The sequence below is a fragment of the Cryptomeria japonica genome, chromosome 5 (genome assembly GCF_030272615.1).
Source record: "Cryptomeria japonica chromosome 5, Sugi_1.0, whole genome shotgun sequence".
NCBI lineage: Eukaryota > Viridiplantae > Streptophyta > Pinopsida > Cupressales > Cupressaceae > Cryptomeria > Cryptomeria japonica.
The window spans coordinates 232,579,420-232,602,861 of record NC_081409.1 but is presented as its reverse complement, the minus strand read 5'-3'; the positions used below and the strand labels follow the sequence as shown (position 1 = coordinate 232,602,861).

The 23,442-nt window shown below is 33.9% G+C and overlaps 1 pseudogene; it reads left to right on the top strand.

Annotated features, from left to right (window-relative positions):
• The first annotated feature begins 17,663 nt into the window (after positions 1-17,663).
• Positions 17,664-20,897, top strand: LOC131029087 (senescence/dehydration-associated protein At4g35985, chloroplastic-like; annotated as a pseudogene).
• Positions 20,898-23,442: the final 2,545 nt, after the last annotated feature.

Sequence of the window (23,442 nt, the reverse complement as noted above, 5' to 3'; positions counted from 1 at the left end):
GTATGAATGTCTACACTCTCATCTTGTGAAAATAGGATTTCAGAAAACAAGTGAGGATAGCAACATCTACCTGAAATTTGAAGGTGATCAGATTCTGATCTATGAAGTATTTGTAGATGAGATAATCTTTGGAGGAGATGATGAAATGAGTCATGCATTTGTAGATGAAATTAAGAAAGAGTTTGAGATGTCTCTGATTAGAGAGATAAAGTTCTTCATTGGTTTACAGATTCAGCAAATGAAAGAGGGTATCTTTATTACCCAGCCCAAGTATGTCAAAGAGGTATTGAAGACCTTTTGGCATGGAGGAGAGCAAACCGGTTGGTACACCGATGGTGACCGGCTATAAACTGACTAAGGAAGATGATTTAGCATTGGTGAATGAGAAGGAGTATCGATCAATGATCCGTAAGCTGCACTATGTGGTGCACAATAGACCAGATATTGCTCATGCAGTAGGCATAGTAGCTCGTTTTCAGAAAAGTCCAAGAGAATCCCACTTGGTAGCAGTCAAGAGGATTCTTAGATACCTGAAAGGGATTGTTGACTATGGATTGTGGTATCCATACAATGGTGATTTTAATCTCAAAGTGTTTACCGATGCAAATTGGGGAGGTAATGTGGACAACCGAAAAAGAACAACCGGTGGAGAATTCTTTCTGGGTGGAAGACTAGTCTCATGGATGAGTAAGAAGCAAAGTTGTACTTCTCAGTCTACAGCTAAAGCAGAATATGTGGCAGCATTTATGAACTGCACTCAAGAAATCTGGATGAAACATGTATTGGATGGTTTCAAAGTACCTATATATGAACCGATGAGTATATTTTGCGACAATAATAGTGCAATCAATGTTTCCAAGAATCTGGTATTGCATGCTAAAACTAAGCACATTGAGCTCAAGTATCATTTCTTAAGAGAGAAGGTTCAAAACAGAGAGGTTGTATTACAACTTGTTTTCAGTAAGGAGCAGCTAGTAGACATATTCACTAAGCCCTTACCGAAGACTACATTTACCTATTTGAGAGGTGAATTAGGGGTTTTGCTCCTTCATGAAGTAAACTAAAGATGTGTGCTCCACATCAATCAGGTATTGCAGTGGAAAATATTTTAGGATTGATGTGTTGAAGGATGCTACTCCATAGGGGAGCAGCATAGTGGAGTATGGGAGCTTGTGCCTCCGCTTTGGCATTGTTGTCAAAGGGGGAGAAGATATATGATATGGGAGAAGATATGAGATAGGGGAGAAGATATCTGATGTATGATATCTGATGAAGATATTTAAGTTGCACTGGTCTATGATGTTTCTTGTTGCAATGCTATGCTAAGGAAGTATTTCCATCAATGCCAAAGGGGGATATTGTTGGCATATGATGAACTGATATGTTGGTATATGATGATATGATAATAATGTATGTTGTCATTGATGTCAATAAGTATAGGTCAACTAGTATGAAGATTGGAAGAATTTGTTATTGGTGATCAAGTTGGAGAACCGGTATGAAGAGATGTGGGCAAGTGCAAGGTAATGAGTCACAAATTCATGGAAGTCCGTGCATTGGAAAACGCGCTCTTATAAACGGGGGCCTGTTTTCAAAAAACGGGGGCCCGTTTGTGCTTTGGGCTCCCGAGCCGAAAGGTAACAGGGGTTCGAAGCAAAAAAAAATGGGCCCCCGTTTTGTTCTAAAATGGGGGCCCGCTTTTAAACAAAACAGGGGCCCATTTTTTAGAAATGGGGGCCCGTTTTTTAAAACGGGGGCCCGTTTTTTAAAATGGGGGCCCGTTTCTAGAAATGGGCCCCCGTTTTGTTTAAAAGTGGGCCCTCGTTTCTAAATGGCATTTTTCCTTTTTTTTCCACAAGCTGCCCTTGTTTGAAAACGGGGGCCCGTTTTGTGGAAGTTGATTCCACAACCCGCCACTTGGCTCGGGATTAGGCCCGGGATAGGCCTGGGATGGCCACACCTGAGACATGGACCTGCATATTCAAATCTCCATGAATGAAAGCACAAATATGAACTTCAGAAATAGTTTACACACCTCTAATCAGAGAATTTTTATACGAAATTAAAACCCATTTCAGATTATACTATCTAGATTCTAAATATGTAAATTTATTTAAAAATTGATTATTTTAACTATTTTTCATTTAATTTATACTAAATCAAGTCCATAAATTTGAAATATTAACTAATTTTGTTAATTTAATAACTTTTATATTTTAAAGAATTTTGGAAAAAAAATTATATGTCATCAATCTACACAAAATTATTTTGTATTTAAAAAAAAAAAAATCAAAAAATGTTAAGTTTACATTAAATTATGTGGGTCGTACATGTCAAATTTTTAAAAAGATAATTACGGCCATTAAAAAATTAATTAAAAACAAAATATTAGGAAAAAAAATAAAGAAAAATATGCTCATCAATCTTCAGTGTGTTACAAACCATTTCCCAAAACGGTTTGAGAAAATAATTTTAATTGTGTCAAAAAGTGTGGGTCGTACACATGCATGGTATGGTCCTGAAACAGGCATTTTTAAAACATGGTTTTCAGAACTCCATTTAAAAAGTTATTTTTTATTATGTGGGTATTAAAATAAATTATATATTTGGAAAGTACACTCAGAGGGCTATCTTTTATAGTACTGACTTTTTCCGAGATTCAATCTCTAAGTGTTTCAAAATTTAAGCTCAAATGAGACAAAATCTGAAAATCAGGGAAAACACTTCCACTTTTTGGCCAAAAAGTGGACTCATCTTCTTGCACTAACCCATGTAGTGAACTGGTGTTAGGGTTTCACTAAGTGTGACTACCGGTTGGTAGTTTCAGCTCTAGGGTTTCCGGTTTGGCAATCTAGCTTGTGTGATGCAACCAATGATATTTTGTGATGAGTTAGCTAAGAAATGAGGATGAGATTGAGATGTCATGTCATTTTTGTGCACGTGAAGGATTTCCTTGAGGATCTTGCATGTGAAGATCAACTACATTAAAAGTCTACCTCGGGAATGAACATTCTTCTTAGCGGTCTGAGAAGAAAGCATGATGTGTTACTGATTTCTATGTGCGATGAAAAATGGATGATGTAGAATGACTTGTGATCTATTTAAGATTGTTTCATTCTATGCTAAGTATTTTATATTGTCGGGATTGGACCGCCTGTAATTGTAAACCTAAATGTTTAGGGTTTAGGGTTTATGCTACCGACCTAATTGTTGTCTATAAGGTCAATGATGTTTGTTATTGAAAGTTGTTGGCAAAAGTTGTGTATGTATCTTAGTGATGAGATACTTGTCAGACCAGTGAGAGAAAACTGCAGAGTATGATTGCAGAGTAGAGGAACTGAAAAGGATCTGCCTTAGCATATAGTGTTGTTATCATATCAGAGTTTTACCTGTTGTCTTCTAACCATTTCAACATAAGGAAAATACCTTTGCCAGGTAGCCTTAACAGGCTTACTATAAATCCTCTAACCAGGTGACTCAAGTTCATTGAGTTCTTTAAATCCTCTAGCAAGGTAACCTTTAACAGGGTATATAGCCATCCCTTAACCGGGTGATCTTTAACAGGATTGGTTCCTAGCAGAACCTTATTGTAAAAGTCTTTAACTGGACTAGGCTCCTAATAGAGCGAGCTTCAAAAGAGTTCAAAACAAGCTTGTGGGTATTCATCCCCACCGTTTTTTTCCCCATTTGGGTTTCCACGTGAAAAATTTGTGTGTAATGCGTTGTGCATTTTTCATGTGATGATTAAGTATTCTTTGTTTAGGTGATTATGCATGCAAAGCTAATAGTTATGGTATTACTGATACAACACATGTATATGTTTATTGGTGAAGTAGTTATCAAGTATTGAATGATATTTGTAGTATTCAGTTTATTAGTTTAGATGTTTGAAGTCTTACTGTGTTTAACCGGTATTGCGATGGTTAAGTCCAGTAATACAGACAACCAGTTATCATTGTTTTAACTTGATAAGTTGCTGAGAAGTTTGTGCATGTATTGATTCACCCCCCTCTCTCAGTACCAGTTAGGGTATTTGTTGTTCATCATTATTCATCAATATCAACCTATGAAAGAATCAAGCGAGATTGACTTACCACTGCGGTGACCTTCCCAAGCTTATCCTAGGATAAAGTCTTGGGGCTCAACTATTAATTATCTTGATTAGGTGAGTCCTAATTACCTAATCCATCTAATTCATTATTAATGTTATCACTTGTTTATAATAAGGAAAACTTACAATTGGCCCTGGCGATCTAGACTTCATGCATCCTTACAAGGAACCTCATGCAATCCTATCTCTCATGACCCTGGTCATCACAAGGAAGCCCACTCCCCCTAACATGTTAGAAAACAACAATAATAACAAGGAGGCTCTAATACAACATTCAAGAATGATCCATAAACAACATCACATAATCATGAAGCATCCATAGCAATCCAATGCCAATAACATCAATAAACCAACAATGAGCCTCATATCAAAGTAGTGCATCAAAATCCATATCAAAGTCAATCTAAATCTATCATAATCATGAAATGAACATCAACAGTAAGGCATATTAACTTACTAACCAAGAGAAACAAATCAATTCTCACAACATGGCTTGTCAACATGATGGAGATGCACAAAACCTCTTTAGTATGGCTTATCAACATACCAGAGCTTAAAAATCATTAATTAACATCAAAACAGATAAATCAAAAAGTTGGAAAACATCGACAAACATCAATAAAAGTCTCTGGTACAAGGACAAATTGGAAAATTACCTCACAGGTTGACTAGACTGGAAAAATATTAAAACAACACAGATTAGCGCATTTGATCAATAGAGTAGCGCATCTGACTCACCCTGCAGCACATTTGATCCATTTTGAAATGCATTTAACTTATTTTGAGGTGCATTTGATCTATCCTGAAGCGTATATGATCAATCCTCTAGCGCATTTACTCTTTAACAATTGGCAGCTTGATGTATGTCATGGTGTGTAGAAGGCCAAATATTGCACTTGAAATGGGAGTTGTGAAATAGTATATAAATAATCCTAGAAAAGAGCATTAAAATGAAATCAAGTGGATTCTTCATTATTTGAGAGGTACTAGGACTTAGTCATTATGTTTTGGAGGTTCTAATTCCACTTTATAGGGATATGTTGACTTATATCTAGTAGGAGATATTGATAGTAAGTGGAGCACAATAGGGCATGTCTTTGCTATAGGTGGAACAACAATTAGTTTGATTTCATGGTTGCAAAAGGTTGTTTCACTCTCCACCAAAAAAGTATAGTATGTTGTCACTATCAAGGCTAGTAATGATATGATTTGGTTGCAAAGGTTTATGGAGGAAATGGGCAAGCATTAGAACAATAGCAAGTTTTATAGTGATAGTCAAAGTGTCATTCATCATACAAATTGTAGTGTCTTAAATAGTAATTGGTACAATTCACACCTCATGTTTGTGCTCCTACGTAGTCGTGTCTTATCTCCATTCCCCTAGGTCTATTTTGGTCCTCTTTATTCAAACCTTGATTCCACCTATTCACACTACTGAGTGGGCCCCATCTTGGGGTTGCATTCCCCCAGTTTTTGAGTTGTTGATCCTGTTTTTGGAGGATTGGAGCATGGAGAACCTTGGTCTTGGACTATGGAGACCCAAACTACCTTGGTCCCCTTAAGAAAGACCCAATTTGAATTTGGGTAGGCTATCTCCCTCTCCGGTGGATTCCAGTCCCTGTGGCTACACTTGACCATTGGAGGTCGGCCTAGTTGATAATTTACCTAGGGAGCCCTATATAAAGACATCCTATCAATTAATTTTCACCTATAATCAAATAATTAGACAATACCTATCCATATTATTCATGCATCCATCAAGCATTCATCATCCAACATTCTCAAGCATTCAAGGCAGCATTTTATCCTTCAAGCATTATGGAGCAAATTTACAACAATCTTCATTCAAGCATGTGTGCTTGATTAGGTCTTTCATGTTCATGTGTTTTTCATTCCATTACATCCAACATTTGTGATCATATTTAAATAGCATTGAATCATTAATTTGTCTGTCAACCATCATAGATCTGAGGTATATTTCCTAATATTTACTTCAATATTTACTTTATTCAATTCAAGGTTACTTCCTAAACTAGGGTTTGACCCAATGAAAACCCCTATACACAACCTTTTTCCTCTCTTTTTGTGTGCAAGGAAATGACCCAAAAGTTGTACTCAGAGATTCTGATAGAGTTGACAACGACAAACAGGTTCATATTTTGATGAAGCAAAAATCAAAGGATTGGGACAAATCTCTACTACCCAATCTTAGAAAATCAACCTAAACTTTTATGAGTAGGTTTTGGTTCTCTTCTTCTTCTTGGATCTCTATTTGTGGCTATGTTGTATATCTATAAAAATTTGTTTTTACTATTCTTCCTTAATTATCCATTGCTTTACCCTAATATCACAATTCACATCCAAACTTTCAACTAAAAGAGGGTGGCAAACAAAACCACTAAATCTAATCAAAATTTCAGCCCTTTTCCTATTTGGATTGTGGCTAGTTTGATTGGATTCACCCCTCTTTCAATATTGGCCTCATAGGAAAGATTGGTGGTTTTATTATCTTAATTGGTGAAACCCTAATTTTTCTAGACCAACACATTTTGGTGAACCTAACTTCTTTCATGCTTAATTTTGATTTGTGGTCTCATATCTTATTTGTATGAACTTAAACATTAAAATTTTGCACTCATATATGCAATTAACTTACATAAATTTAGAGGTTAAATTTGTAAAAAACCTAATTTATTGTACAATTGACTTGTGGGTTGCATAATTTTTCACTTGTGTTTTTATATTTGATTTGGGATATTTCATAATGGAATTTAATAAATCTTATTGGTTTTCTATTTTACATATGATTACATTTTTTTTGTTACATTTATCAAAATCATGTGTTTGATAATGGTTTCTTTCACTTTAGATTACTTATTTTCATCCATAGTACTTTTTCATATTGCATCTTAAGAATTTCAAAGATATTTCCTACTTGTGAATCATCTCTCATTTCTTTTATCCATATGGTGTGTTTTTTTAAGATAATATTTTTAAGAAAATGCATCACATGTGTAAGATCATATAAAAGATTTTGTAGACAATGATAATCCTAGAAATGAGAATGAAAAAGCTAACACTTGTACTTATCCTAGGGTATCTCATGCGAATGAGGAAAGTCAATTCTCGTATCAATGATCTCTGTAATGGAGAGAAAGCATTGAAGAGAAACATGACACCATCTTCTTATCATGTGTATACTCTAGTGCAAGGGGGGCAAGATCAAAATGTTGGTATATCAAACTCTCTAGGATCCTCTTATTATCTTAGAGTTTATCTCTATCATCAACCTCTGTGTAGGGAAGACGATGTTATGCATTTTATTCATGATCTTTCTCCTCACATAATATTAAGAAAAGATACAAATCTAAATGATAAGGACCCTCCTTCCCAACCTATCAAAGAGGTCATGAATGATAATATAAAAGAGATTTTCCCCATAAGGGATATCTCTTCCTCATCTACTTATCCCTTTGAATCCTCTAAGTGTCCCTACACTAAAATTTTTAACAAAATTCATGATAATAGTCCTTCTTCATCACAATTGAATCTTATAGGATTGGTTATGATATAATCTCAAAATAAGGTTATAGTGGACAAGGACTTGGAAAACATGAACAAGGAATGAAATTCCCTATAAATCGTCCTTCACAAGCTAGTAAAACAGGTCTAGGAAATCATCATCACTCACCTATGGATGATCTTTGTAAAGTTCCAATGCTTAAGGAATATTTTGCAAGAAATAGAAACTATGACCCATCCAAACATGCTTCTACATCAAATAATCCTCCTCCTTTACCATTTCTTTCACCTCAAGAAAAAAATCCTTCTCCTTCTACTAGCACGACTTGTCCTCCATATCAAGAGATCAATTGAAGTATGATAAGAATGTTGTTTTTCCTTTCATAAGATATACCAATAATAATAAAGAAGGTGATGAGTATAGTAGGTTTCATCATTGTTATTCTCATTCTCTTGGAAAATTTAAATCTTTTAAATAATTTGTTCAAGACCAATATTATTGGGTTCACATAACTCTTACAAATTATCTTGTAGTTTTTATTAGTGAAGAGGTAGTACCTTAGCACTCCATTCACCTTATCATGTTTCTCCTTACCCTATGGCATTAGTAGTTTGACTATTTTGGTGGCTCTATTTCATGTGTGGTGATGCATCTTCATTTTCAATCATACTTGGACAGCAACCTAATTCATCCTTGTCTCCTCACTTGGGGGGCAAGGATAGTATATTCAATCCTCTCTCCTTTCGAAGATTACCTCTTCTTTTGAGTTGTATTTTTCTCGCATTGAATCTTCCTTCATGTGAGTAAATGTGTGTTGCTTCATTAAGACATTTTATTTTCTTTAAGTGCTACATCGTTTATGTATAATCTCTCTTTGGATGTTGTGTAATCCTTCTCTTTGTCCTTGTGCTTGGGGGTCATTGCTTTCTCCTATCCTTTCTAAGGATCCACTTTTCCTTTGTTGTACAATGTTTTCTTATCATATGATATTATTCCTTATGTGAAGTTGTATGTTTTATCGAGGATTATCTCCTATACAATAGGTGTGTATCCTTGTGTACAACCTCTTCTTCACTTGGCAATGTATGTCTATTATAAACAAACCCCTCACTTTGGGTGAAAAATGTGTTATCCTTCATCAAGAATTGCTTTACCTAGCGATTGGGAGAAGGTATGAATTCTTGTTTTCATTCCCTTCTTTTGTTCAATGATGTTATTTTTGTTCAAAATCTCCTCTTGGAGGTAGATGTCTTTTGAGAAAATATCTCTTCCTCCTTCTCCTCCAAAGGATTCCTTTTGCACTTGTTGCAAGATATCTCTTTTACAACTATCTTTTCCTTGCTTATAAGAGGCATACCTCTTTAGCTTGTATTTATGTACATTATTTCCTAAAGGATATTAACTTGGTGATGAAGGTGTGTGTCCTTATTTCTATTTTCCTTAAGACATCAACATACTTCTATGTTGACATCTTAAGGGGGGGGCATACATATTTCCCTCTTTGCACTATTTTTTTATTTTGAATATCTTATATAGGGTGTACATTCTCGAAACCAAACCTAACTCTTAGATGAGATGCTTCATTCCTGAAACTAGACACAACCCTTTATATGTCTTATACGAGGTATACATTCTTGAAACCATACCTAATTCTTATACGAGATATTCTTGAAAGCAAATGTTTTTTTAATCACATGTCTTATATAGGTTGTTGCATGCTTGAAACTAGACCTAACTTTTAGACAATATGTTAACTCCTAAAAATAGACAACGACATATGCAACAAATTGAATTGACTATCATAACACTGTAGTGCCATAAAATTGTGACCCTAGAAATTTTAACCATATTCGAGGTCCTCACCTTGGCGACAACATCTTCCTTCCCAATTGGGAATTCTCTCTGCATTTTCACCTTGAACCTCTCATGGTTAAGCCCTGAGATGGCCTCAGGACCCTGTCTGGACCCCAATATAGGGAAAGGTAGGGGTGTGGTGCCCTTTTCCCCCCCTCTTAGGGTGGCCCCAAGATAGGTCCTTCCGGCCCTATCTGCATTTGGGGATTCCAAATCTCCTGGATGTCGGCTTTTGGTGAGATGAATTAATTCTCTGAGGTATGTATAAAATGGAGTTGGTCTTCTCATTTTCATAGAGGAGGAAATACACGGTAGGTGAATTGTAAGCATTTGAGTCTTCAAGCATCCATCAAGTCTTCTTCTTCATGTGTCTTCTTCATTCATCCATTGGAGCAACATTTACAACATTCATTTGCAAGCATATGTGTGTTTTAGGGTTTTGTCATGTTACATGCCATTTCATGTAACATTTGTGATTACATTCAAGAAGCAAAGCAACAATCATCAACAAATTACAAATCTGCAAGGTATACATTTCCATGGTTTACATTCAAGCATTTGCAATTATTTTCTTTCAGGGTTGATTCCTCATCTAGAGTTTCACTAAGGCAAACCCCTATCCAAAACCCTTCTTCCCCTCTTTTTTGTGTGTAGGTTGCAGGTGCATGGATGTATTTTCAAATCTAGACTCCATTTACAGAGGTGGAAGAACCCTTTTTGTTAAGTGGATTTTTTGGAGGACCGTGGACAGTTTCAGCACGGTCCCAACAACTTTTCCTCAAATTCGCAGGGCAAATCCGCATCAGTCTAAATATCTTTGATCCGAAGTAACAACGCAATCTGAAACCGATAGCTCCTCATTTCACTCATTTTATCTCTCTTTTCTACATAGTCAACAAGTCAACTTTCTCATTTACAAAAGAGGGTAAATCACACTTTAACCTTTGCAATCCACTTGGAATTCACATCCTTGTTTCCCTTGGATTTGGATGTAGTGGATTCAAGCCCCTCTTTTGAATGTAAAGTCTTTCCAAACGAAAATCATCCTAGTGGCTTCCTTTCTCTCTCCTAGGTGGGGAGTCACTAGGATCCAATTTTCCACTTTACAAACACAAATTGCTAGAACTTTCAACTCTTCATTTTTCAAGATGAGTGGAACTAGCATAACATAGCTTGCTAGACTATTCTAACTCTCCTTCTCCACATGAATCACACAACATAACACAGCTTGTTGTCTTGCGATTATTCATGTTCCTGTGGGTTACCTAGCATAACATATCTTGCTAGCTTGTCGATTCCACAGTCTCTCTTTCTCTTCTTCTCATGGATCACCTAGAATAATGCAACTTACTAGCCTATGGCATCCATGTTCTCTCCTTTCTCCTCCCCATGAGCTCATATCTTTGTTATTTGTGGATCATGGTTCATCACTTCATGCATGCTCTTTCTCTTTTCATGTGATCACTTGTGTTCTTGTGATAGAATTCTAAGAATGATATTAGTGGTTAAGGCAATTTGATTATCAAGGTCTCTTCAACTAGTTGACTTGGAGCCTTTTTTGTTTTTAGTATTAACCCCTTGTGGCCTATCTTTTGTCTTTGTTTGTCTTTGTTTGGCGTTTTGTCTTTTTTTTTGTGTCCTTGCATGTGATTGTGTGAGTTAAGATCCTAATATTGGGGGCTTAGTTCCTTAAAATTAGTGATGTTGTATCTCCTTGTGATCTGGCTCCTAATTTCTTCTCTCTCTATGTCATCTTTCTACTTTATCATGAGTATTTTCATAGCCTCATACTCCCATTAAAGTGGGGGCTAAATGTAGCATCGTAAATTGTAACTAGTACAATGGACACTTCATGTGTGTGCTCCTACTTTAGTGTGTCCTATCTCCATTCCCCCTAGGTCTATTTTGGCCCTCTTTACTCCAACCTTGACATTACCTATTGACATCATTGAGTGGGCCCCATCTTAGAGTTGTCATCCCCTAGTTTTTGAGTTGTTGGTCCTATTTTTGGAGGACCATGGCATTGAGTACCTTGGTCCTAGAACAGGGTGCCCCAAACCACCCTAGTCCCCCTTAAACAAGACCAAATTTGAAGTTGGACAGGCTTTATCCCTCCCCAATTGATTTTGGTCCCTTTGGCTACACTTGATTGTTGGAGGTTGCCCTAATCGGTAATTTACCTAAGGAACAAAGATATTCTATCAATTCATTTTCACCTAGAAGTAATTAATCAAATAATACCTATCCATAATATTCATTCATACATCAACAATTCATCATCCAACATTCTAAAGCATCAAGGAAACATTTTATCCTTCAAGCATTATGAAGCAAAGTTACATCAATCTTCATGCAAGCATGTGTGTTTGATTAGGTCTTTCATGTTCATGTTTTTGTCATGTCATTACATTCAACATTTATGATCATATCTAAAGAGAATTGCATCATCAATCATTTTATCAACCATTGTAGATCTAAGGTATATCTCTAAGCCTTTACTTCAGAATTTACATTATTCAATTCAAGGTTAATTCCTAAATCAGAGTTTGACCCAAGGCAAACCCTTATCCATAAAAATTTTCCTCTCTTTTTGTGTGTAGGGAATTGACTCGAGAGTTGTACTAAGAGATTTTGACAAAGTTGATGATGACAAACAAGTTCAAATTTTGATGCAATGAAAATAAAAGGGCCACGGAAAATCTCTACTACCGAGTCCTGAACAATCAGCCCAAACTTTTGAGAGCAATTTTTTCTTCTCTTCTTCTGCCCAGATTTGTTTCTGTGGCTCTATTGGATATCTGTAGCAATTTGTTTTTACTATTCCTCCTCAACTATCCATTTATTTAACCTAATTTCATAATTCACATCCAAACTTTCAACTAAAAGAGGGTGGCAAATAAAACCAATGAATCTAATCAAAATCTTTAACCCTTTTCCTATTTGGATTGTGGCTAGATCTATTGGATTCACCCTTTAATGTTTTGATCTCGTAGGCAAGATCGGTGGTTTTATTATCTTAATTGGTGAAACCCTAATTTTTCCACACCAATTCACAAACAACACTCTCCTTCACTCTAAGATGAAACATATACAACTCGGGTACAATTTCACATGCTCAATTTTAGAGGATGGATAGTTAAAGTTGGAGAAAATGTGTGCACTAGCAAGAATCCTACAAATATGTTAACTAAGGAAGTAACTTGAGAGAAACTAACTTCTTGCTTAGTTTTTGTTGGCCTTAAAGCATGATAATAGAGGCAACGATAAACAAGCCAAGTTTAGGTGTGTTAATCTAGTGGGAGCTACAAGTGCAACTATTTTCATCCAGGATCAATCTCGAAGTGGGAAATTATTTGGTGTGGAACCCTAATTAGTCTCCAAGTGGGAAATTATTTGGTGTGGAGCATAGAATTAGTCTCCAAGTGGGAGATTGTTGGTATGTGGCAGCTGATCATTTTGTTTGGCTTAAATTTTGGTGATTTTTTTCATTCATGTTTTCTCCCCAAACCAATTAACAGGGGGATGTAGGGGAGGAAAGCCCCTCATGTGGGGCCTGGGGAGCTCGTCCCCTTGTCAAGCGATCGATATTGGAGTCCACAATAGGAATCTGCAGGCAACTACCCCAGCATGGGCTACTAGGGTTAGCACCCCCAACCAAGGGTTTCAAGGGTAGGACCTTGAATAAATAAAGGTTTGGCATGTAAAATTACCTTTATAAACCACTAAAATTCCTGATAAATAAGTGGTTGTGTAATGTAAAATCATCATATTGTAAGGTGTTCTTTGTTGGATAATAGAAAAGAAGTTGGTCTGGTTGTTTCTTTGGTGGATGTAGCCCACATTGGGTGAAGCACGTTAAATCTATGTGTTATTATGATTTGTTATTTTTGTCTCTTTTATTCTACATTATATTTTTAATTGTTTATCTCCCAAGTCTGCTTTAAACCCTAACATTTGGGTGGATGAATCATTATGTCATCGTTAATCATTCAATCTATACTTCTTGATTTCTCTTGATATTATAACATGTCCATCTTATGAAGAAGATATATATGATCAAGGTTCTTTAAAGTGATTACTTGATAATTTTCTTTTATGATATGGCTGTCTTAGTGATAGTCTCACACTCAAAAATTGGTGGGGGTAAGTAAATTATATCTTGATTGATATGACGTATATGTTATTTTCATGCAATAATAGATATGAGGGAAAGACATGTATATATATCATGCTATAATTATTTTCAATAGAATTGTGAGTTAATATAATGTGAAATTGGTATCTTATCTTGTCTTACTAGATAGTGAAGACTAAGGGGATTCCAAATGATTGGAAAAAGGTTATTGTTGGTATATAAATGATTGGGTATAATTTTGGCATTGCATATTTAAAATTCATATGGTCCTCATAATTTTTGAAATGAATGGATGGTGTATCTATAGTTCTTTCCTTGTGTGACCTTATTTTATCGAGAATTATATTCTTCTCTACACCTAGTATTAATGAATGATTTTTTGGGGAGGTTTGATCGAAAGGTGATATGAATAATATAATCCTCATGCTCAATACTATGATTATATAAAGCTACTTTAAATATAGAATTATAAGTAAATAAAGAGGATGATCTATGAAATTATCTGTAGCTTATAAGTTTGTAGCATCGTATGCATATGTGAATGGTTGAAGATCAATTCAAATGGGCTTATTGTGTTACTTGCATGTTTGTAAACTAACGTTCAAAGCCTATAGGACCATGTACATTGTATATAATAGTGTAACAAGATCAACAAGTCTAAGGTGTGAACTCATAGGATAGCATGTGTTATATTTGTTGCCATGTACTATTTGAATATCAAAATGCCAGAATTGAGACAAATACATGGGCTAACTTCTATAAAATCACAACTAGATTTGAGAGAGGGACACTACGAGGACATAGGTAGAGGAAAATTATTCTCTTAAAATGTGGCTCATGATATTGATCCCTAGGTTATTACCAAAATTATTAAACCTATGACTTACAAATAAGTTAATTGTTGATATGGTGTGACAAATTTCAAGAAGCATGCTTTGTAAAAAAAAATTAAAAAAATTGTCACATGTTTAGCTAGCTTTCACCAGGAGCATACAAATGGTAGATACTAGGAGCTACCCACACTAGGGTGGATTGACTTTTTCAATAACATGCAATTAATTGAAGTCATGATTTACATGTTTCAAGATTTTAGTACATGCATTGGTATGTCCAAAAAATTAATGTGTTACCAGCGTGGTCTCATGCTTGATGTATCATTGTTAATATTCAAAGTTGTTAAACCTATATAAGTGAATCATAGTATAGTCATGTTAAACCTAGATGAAGTAAAACCATAAGACATTTTGATTATGTTTATCTAGCTATAATATAACTCCACATGTTGAGGCCAAGTGCAATACATGTGTAATCTAGTTAACTTTTCTTGGTAGCATCTAGGTGATATATGTTAAAAGTTAACTTTCATATCCTAGGTTTAGTTAAAATTAACCAATAGCTTAGAGGTGATAGATGTTAGAAGCTTCCACATACTAGTTTGGATTGGATTTTATCAATAATATGCTTGAGCAATGAATATCATGGTCCATTGAGTTTGAGGTTTAGTAGGTTCTGGAACTCTTATTAATACTAGCATGCATGGTGTGCTATTACGCTTATGTCCTTGCAAGTTATGACAAGTAGCATGAAATACTTATCTAATCTTCCTAATTTATTGTGAGCTCAAAAAAATGATGGATCCACATTATAGTTTGAGATACACTAGTTTTCCTTTCTGTGTTGTCAAACTTATTATAAAGACCTTATGTGATATTGAAACAAGTAATAGGAAGATACATGTAGTAGGGTTGCATCCACTACGCATTGCTAGCTAGTCACTATGTGTATATGTTATGCATATATGAGTCAATCACTTTGTGTATAAATAATGATTTCATACATTAAGTAAGTATGAGTTGGTTACTATGTGATTTTGTGCTCATGCATTGTTGTTGAAATCATACTAACATTTGTCTAGGATATACTTACTATCATACTATTGTACATTGATTGCATTGTAAGTATAACTTCAGTTAGTGGCTAGATTCAAAAAGAGGTTGGAGATCTCATCTCAATTTTCATGTTGAACTTTTTACATTATTGTGCTATGCACTATTGATCTTAAATTATTCCCTTAAGTGGATGCATCGATAGGGCCAAAGCATTAGTTGATCAAGGAATAGGTATGGCTCTAGGGATATGTCATGATATAGAAAACTTACTCTTTATAGTGCAAGGATGTAATTTTGTAGTATTGAGTTACTACCAATGCCATGTTTTGGTAATGTATAATAAAAACAATGATAAAAAAGAACAAGAATAATAACAATAACCAAGATTGATTATTACATCTCCTTCTTATAAAAATATATTTCATGTGCATATCAGCTTATTAGAAAAGAAAACAACGTCCTCTTTTTACATATACAAGTTCCCCTTAATATATTTAGATTGATTGTATATATTATGGTTATTAAATTTGATAGTAATAACCACAGATGATTGTGTATGTATCCTTTTAGATGGTTTGTGGGTTCTTGGAAAAAATGGGCTCTTTATTAAGAGGTTGACTTTGGGCTTCAATCTCAAAAAGGAATGCATTATTAAAGTCCTAGTTTGGGCACTGAAGCTTTCATATTTGCCTTTAGAAAATTGGGAGTTTGAGATCTTGAAGGATATTTTTCACTAGCTCATCATTGTTAACCTAGTGACCACTTCCAAAAAAATATTTGTTTGCTAGATTTTGTGTATTTACAGGTATGGGTAAAGGTTATACCTTCTTCCTTTACATCATTATCCAAATTGGGTGATTCAGTTCAGCATATTATGTATGAGGGTGTCATAGTCTTATGTCAAACATATCATATAGTTGGGCATCCTACCTTTGAGTGCTAGACCAAAAGGAGGTCACAGAATTCTTAGAAGAAAAAACATAACAAGGTGCCTATTTGTCCTTACAATGACGTCGATACATTACTAGATGTTGGAGCCTCGTGTGATCCTTTTGTGTCTTCCCCTTTGGTTGGGCCCATGGGCATAGTCATGTAGGGTTCAAAGATGGCTATTAGGAATTAGATTGTGAAGGACCAAATGGTTAGCCTTAGGAAGAACAAGTTACTATCCCCATCAATGAGCTTTGGCTATTAACCTTCATGACTTCATATAAAAGAATACTAGAATATGATGAAAGTCTTCATAGATCCCATAAGGATTCTCTTGGTTTTGGGTTAGCCTCCAAAAGAGGATGACCTAGTAGGAAGGATAAATGCATCATTATTTCTTGATAGGGACAATTCGTAGGTCCAAATTTCTTTGAAATAATTCACTTTCAAATTGTCTTGAGTTGGTTGATTTTTTGTTGCTCTTGCCCTTCTTGGGTTGTAATGTGAATGTTGTGGGTTATTGTTGCATGTTGTATTTTTGTTATATGGTTGTCTTTATTGATATTTTGTATTTTGTATAGAGTTTTTAGGTCCTTTCAAAACCCACCTTTTATCCTCTAGAAAAAACGTTGATGATAAACTGTGTTAATTCTTTAAAGGATTTTTGTGCTGCCCAACCATAAGCTCCAAGAGTTATTTGTTATTTCATTATTAGTTTTTGTCATTTGGTTTCTTGTTGGCTTTCAATCTTGTTTTCTCTTTTGATCTATTAATCGGTTATATTATGTTGATGCATACAAACTTCTAACAACTATATTTTGATCACTATAAGAAAAATTGAACTCTTTCAAAAATTCATTTTATAATATAATAATTTAAGAAAAAGAAAAATAGATAATGATAGAATATATAATTTCTACCATGATTGAATTTTCTTATAAAAAAAATAATCTTCAATTATACTATAAACATGTCTTGTATAAAATCTATTTTTTAAGTAAATCTGATAGAATAATCTTGACTTGGACAGCACCCTATTCTTATCCTACAAACTCATTACTGCATTAAAAGTCTAAAGTTATGAGCCGTTCATGGGTAAAGCTGAAAAGATAGATTCTTCGAATTTAGTGGTATTGTACCGTCTAAAGTGCTGAAAAGAATATGCTGATCATTTCATGGAAGACAGCTCGCTGTAAATCATGCAACTGTTTCACCAAATCACTAGGCTTATATGCTATTATATCTATATAGACCAGAGAAAGGAGAAGGTTTATACATTATTCCTGTCTAAACCAGAGAAAGGAGAAGATTTATATACTATATCTTTAGGCTTAGTTGTTAAGAAATCTATTGGAGTATTAGATTTATATACTATATCTTTAGGCTTATATGCACCTATTACAATCCTGGACATTTACAATCAAATAATTGCAATTGTAAGAGCTAGAATTCTCTTGAGAGAGGCAGAAAAGAAAAAATGCAGTGGGTAGTGAGAAATCCCTTTAGTTTGAGCAAAGAGAAGCCTAAAAATCTCCAAGAAAATAATGAACAGCAAAAATGTTCAGAGCCTCAGCTTCAAGAGGATCCTGTGGAACTTCTTGGCAGTCATGAAGTGCTTGTTAGAATTCCAAGGGCATCAGCCCATTTGGTGGAGGAAGAAGAAAGTATTGAATTGGGTAGAGGTGAATTTACTCTAATCAGGCTTCTCCATGGAAATACAGGATTAGCCATCTTAGCCAAAGTTGGAGATGAACTAAGTTGGCCAATAACTAAGGACCAGCCTACTGTTAAAGTGGACTCCTGTCACTACTTGTTCTCAGTACCTGTGCCAACTGTGGAGGAGACAGAGCCTGCTAAATTTGGCAGGAACTGTGGTGGCTCTGAGATCTTGAACTATGGAGTCAGTTTTGAAGAGAAAGAAGGGCTTGAGTTGCTTGACAAGTGCCTTGAACAGCATGCTTGTTTTTCCTGCCCTAAAGATGGTGGAAAGCCAGCTGGTGATAGAGAAGATTCAGAGGCAACTTACTCTGGCTGATTTGGCTCCTAGAGTAGAGGATTATAATTCTATTTTGGCTAAGGCTATAGCTTCTGGGTCAGGGCAGATTATCAGGGGGTTATTTCAGTGTAGTAATGCTTATTCTTCTCAGGTGCAGAAAGGTGGTGAGTTTGTGAGAAGTATGACAAAGGCCAAGGGAAAGCCTTGTGAAGTTAGGGCTAAAAGGAATTCAGAGATTAGTCCTCGCACCAAGAGAAACATCAAAAGGTAGGAAGGCTTCTATTTATTTTTTTATTTGTTGTTTATTCTCAAATTTTTAGATCTTATCCAGTTATTTGTAAGATTTATAAAAAATTATATAATTATTATTTTTGACTGCCGACATAGTTTTTTTTTTAATTTAATTATTTTAAAGGATATGATATTTTTTAATTGGAGAAAGAATTTTTAGTTTAGTATTATTTTCAACTGAATGATTGAAGTTGTCAGAGATTCTGTAATTACAAAACAGTTAGGAGATTTAAAATGTTTATTTTTAATTTTATTTTAGAAAAAATTTGATAATTCTAAAAAAATTTAAAAATTTAAGATCTATATATCTATAAATTTTAGAAAATCATATTTAAAAAATAAAAGAATAAAATCTTCTTAATAATAAATAGTGATCCCATATTAAATTGGATATAATATATTTTTATATAAATAATTATTTATATCAAAATATAACTAAAATCAAATAGTTTGAGAATAATTAATTAGGAATTATATTAGACAGAGATCTATAATGAAACTTTGGAATGATGGATTTATTATTTGTGTATTGGGATGTTTGAATGATCTTTTTAAATTTTTGTTAAAAACATTTTCTTTTGTGATTTTCATTTATTGCAATTAATATAATCATCAAAACATTTTTTTTATTTTCTTTTATGGAGGTTCAGATTTGTCAGCATTACAGTCAAGCAAGGGCATGAAGCCGGAGCGAGGACCTTCACGAAGTATTTTTATCATCAAAACAATTTTAAAAGAGGGACATAATAACAAATATAATTGATTTAATATTTTATAATGGAAAAAGATTGTTCAAAATTTTAATCTCGATCTCATTTTTTATGATTTTGGAGTCTTGTAGTCAGCAAGACTTGCTTTCTGGTGTGCTCATTAAGAACTTTTCAACTTCTCCAGCAGATCAAAGACTGTTGACAAAAGATATCATTTTAAAAAATGAAAAAATGGAAAATAATTTAGATCGAAGAAAATCAATTAATTTATTTATAGATAAACAGAAGAGGAATTTACCTTTTCATTAATATGTTTTGATTTTGTTCAGGGTAAAGAATTTGTCAAAGATGAGTGAGAAAATGAGCAATAATGTGCTTAAAGGGGTGATAACAGCAAGTGGAGCTGTTACAGGCCCTGTAATCACGTCCAAGGCAGGCCGAAAGTTCTTTGCCATGCTGCCAGGAGAAGTTCTGCTTGCTTCATTGGATGCTATCAGTATGTTTTCTTCATTTCCTATCGCTGTACAGTGTAAGGTGTAACAGCTAGTAAACATATCCTTGTTCTGATAAGGACTAATATCATTTTGTGAATGGCAGACAAACTTATGGAAGCTCTTGAAGTAGCAGGGAAGGATGCTTTGTCAGCCACTTCTGAGGTGACCTCTGAAATGATTGCACACAGGTGAGAACAGAAAAAAAATAATAATTTAAGAATAATAATATCAATCATTTTTTTTATAGAATTCTTCATTCTAATAATGGATAATGTGATTTGAAAAATTTATGCAAAAAAATTATCATATAATTTAATTAAAAAACAAAAACAGCATTGAACAAAACTATATATGTTAAGGCAGTCCAAACTGTTGTGATGATAAAAAATTTTGTAACAACATTTCTTGGACCTAAACTGAGGCAACTAGAGCCACAAATGGATGATGATAAAGTTAACATTTCTTGGGCCTTAACTGAGGCAACTAGAGCCACAAATGGACGTAAGTGATAAAAAAACTGGGGCAATGCCCATTAGAATGGGAAAGGTCTATTATGGAAGAAAAAACGTGTCTGTTACTTTTGAATCTTACTTTGTTGTTATAAAATGCAATGCAGGTTTGGAGAAGATGCAGGGGAGGTGACACAAGAAGCCTTTGAAGTTGCAGGGCATGCCCTTGGGACTGCAATGAACGTAATCAAGATTAGAAAGGCCATCAATCCTGCAACAAATGGCAATGTATCAGCCTCTGTTATAAAGAATTCATTCAAAGAAATCAACAAGGCAATCAAATGAAAAAGATTGAAATGGGTCTGAGAATTCAAATCTGCGAAGAACAATGGAAGATGATTTGTAGTTCTAAACAATGAATTGTTTCATAATTATTTCATATTCAATCACATTTGAGAAGCATTTTGCCATTTAACATAAAACTTTGATTAGTGTTAGATTCTTTTATTTGTATATTTGGTTTTTGTTTTGCTTACTGTGATACTGTGAATATATGAAGATAGATTCAAGAATAGGTATAGAATTTTACATGGTATTTTTCTTTAAATATTATTATATTATTTGTATTCATCTATTATTGATGTGTTGGAGTCTTGCACTCAATCAGACTGATTTCTGATAGACTCGTTAAGAATCTTTCAACTTCATGAACAGACCAAAAACTTTCTCATTTTGAAATCATTTACTTTTTATTTATTTTTCGCCTTCTAAACTTTATAGAATGCTGTCATCTTAACAACTATTTTTTCTATACTTATCATCTTCTTAAAAACTGTCTCCTAAAAACTGCAACTATCGGCTGGTAAGGTCACAGCTAAATCTTAGTCTTTGCAGCTGTTCGTAAGGTCACAATTTCATTCAAGTCTTAAAAATTTGAATATAAGACCTATAGTTTCATTTAATTATGTTGAAAGATAGAATAAGCATTTGGTTTTGTGGAAAAAGATTTTTCTTTAAGTTACTTTTTAAAATTGATCTATATTTTATGGGGTAAAAAGATTAAATTTGATTCATAGATTTTAATTCAGTAGAGAATATGTTTAATGGAGTCTTTGTTTCTGTAAATTTTTTTTTTTTTTTTTTTTGGCATCTATCACTTATTTTTTGGGATGATAAATCTTTGGCTACTATTGACAATGCTTAAAGTGTTGTCTCATTGACAAGGCTGACCCAAAAGACAACTTTTCATGTGCTCAAACCTAAGTAGATTTGGAAAAAGGTATTCCTAACATCATTGAGTTAAATCTAGACGGTTGATTATATATGCTAGAACTTGACTATAATCATTTCCCTTTCAAATATAACAAATGTCATGAATATGATCACTTTTCTAAAGATTGCGAAAATGAGTAAAATGTAATTCATGCATCCCAAAACTCTTAGCACACTTTCATTAAAGTCAAAGCAAACAAACATGTTCAACAAAAAGAATGATCAACAAAATCAAGCTACCAATTTAGGTAAAGTTCTTTTTTCAAATAGGTGTAAAATATTGGGAGAAAATTCTTAAATTCCTTTGGAAGAGGATTTGCACAATCATTTTGAAGTTGATTGAGAGAGATGTGTAGGAAGAAAGAATAACAAATCCCTTGAAAGGGGAACCTAGAGTTATTTTGAGAGCAAAGAACAACGAGATAGAACAACAAATAATAAACTATGAAAATAATATTTTAGATGGAGGGTGTGTTTAATCATATGAGTTCTACTACTATAAGCAATAAATATAGTTTTCAACCACTCCTCTTCTCTCAATTTGGTGTTATTTGGGTGACTCTTTTCTAAAAATTTATAGACTAAGGATGTAGATAGTGCCTTTAGGATTCCTCTTATAAGAATCAGTTTCTTAAGAATACTAAGGTTGGTGAAAGGAAAATCACTTGTTCTTTAAAAATACTCTAATTCTTTGACTTTTGTTTGGCTCTTGTCATTGCGTTATTGGCTTGTTTCATTTTGTATGGTCTCCTTGGTTTAACCAACCCATTAGCTTTGAGGTGTGACCCTTTCTGCATACCCATTTTTGTGATTGGTATATAATATTTATTTGAAGTAAAATATATATTTTTATTAGAAAAAATTAAGCTAAAATCTATTGAAAGAGTTAAATAATTATAACTTAATAATGATTAAAGACATCAAATACCTATAGTCCACAATAATGGGTATGAGTGTTTCTAAATCACATAGTGTGATCCAAAATTTTAATGATAAAAATTATTCTACGATTGAAGCTAGAAGCACTATACCTATTAGTAAAGATTATAAATTATTATAATCAAGAAATTTGTATATCTATGTTATTTCTCATTTAGTTTTATCTTTCTCTTGAGAGAAAATCAAATGACATAATCTTGTGCAAAGTTTGGCTCATCCCCCTATGCTTTATTTATCCCTATACACACACATTCCCACATAACCCCTACCTTGTCTTTATACACACATGATACATTCACCTAAGCCTTATGTTCATTAAACTTATATGTACACATATTACCTATCTAAACCTAATCCTTTTCCCATTTTGGATTTTTTTTGCTCTCACATGGTCAATATCATAGGTATAGACTCAATCCTTACCCTTTTTAAATTAAAATTCAATTTTTGACTAACAAGTCCCCTTTGTTTTCCCACAATGAGTTGACTAACTAAATATTTTGTGAAATTTAACTATATATGATAGTATTTAAAATCATTTAATGTATTTCTTTTTTATCATCGTATCTCCTCCAAGCATTCCAAGATATATCATTAACATTGAGAGAGTGAAACATTTCAATTGGTACAATAAAAGGAATGACCATTTGCATGATCATCCTAGGAGCATATGCATGATTGAAGAATATTATCTTCAATATTTTACACGCATTTAAATGTGGGTTGAACTAAGAGAATGTGTCTACTAGTGACACAACATCAATCATTCCAAGGAATTTTAAGTATACTGTCAATCTTCAAATATAAAAAGAAAATAACTAGAGACAAACTAGAAAAATAGGAAGCAAA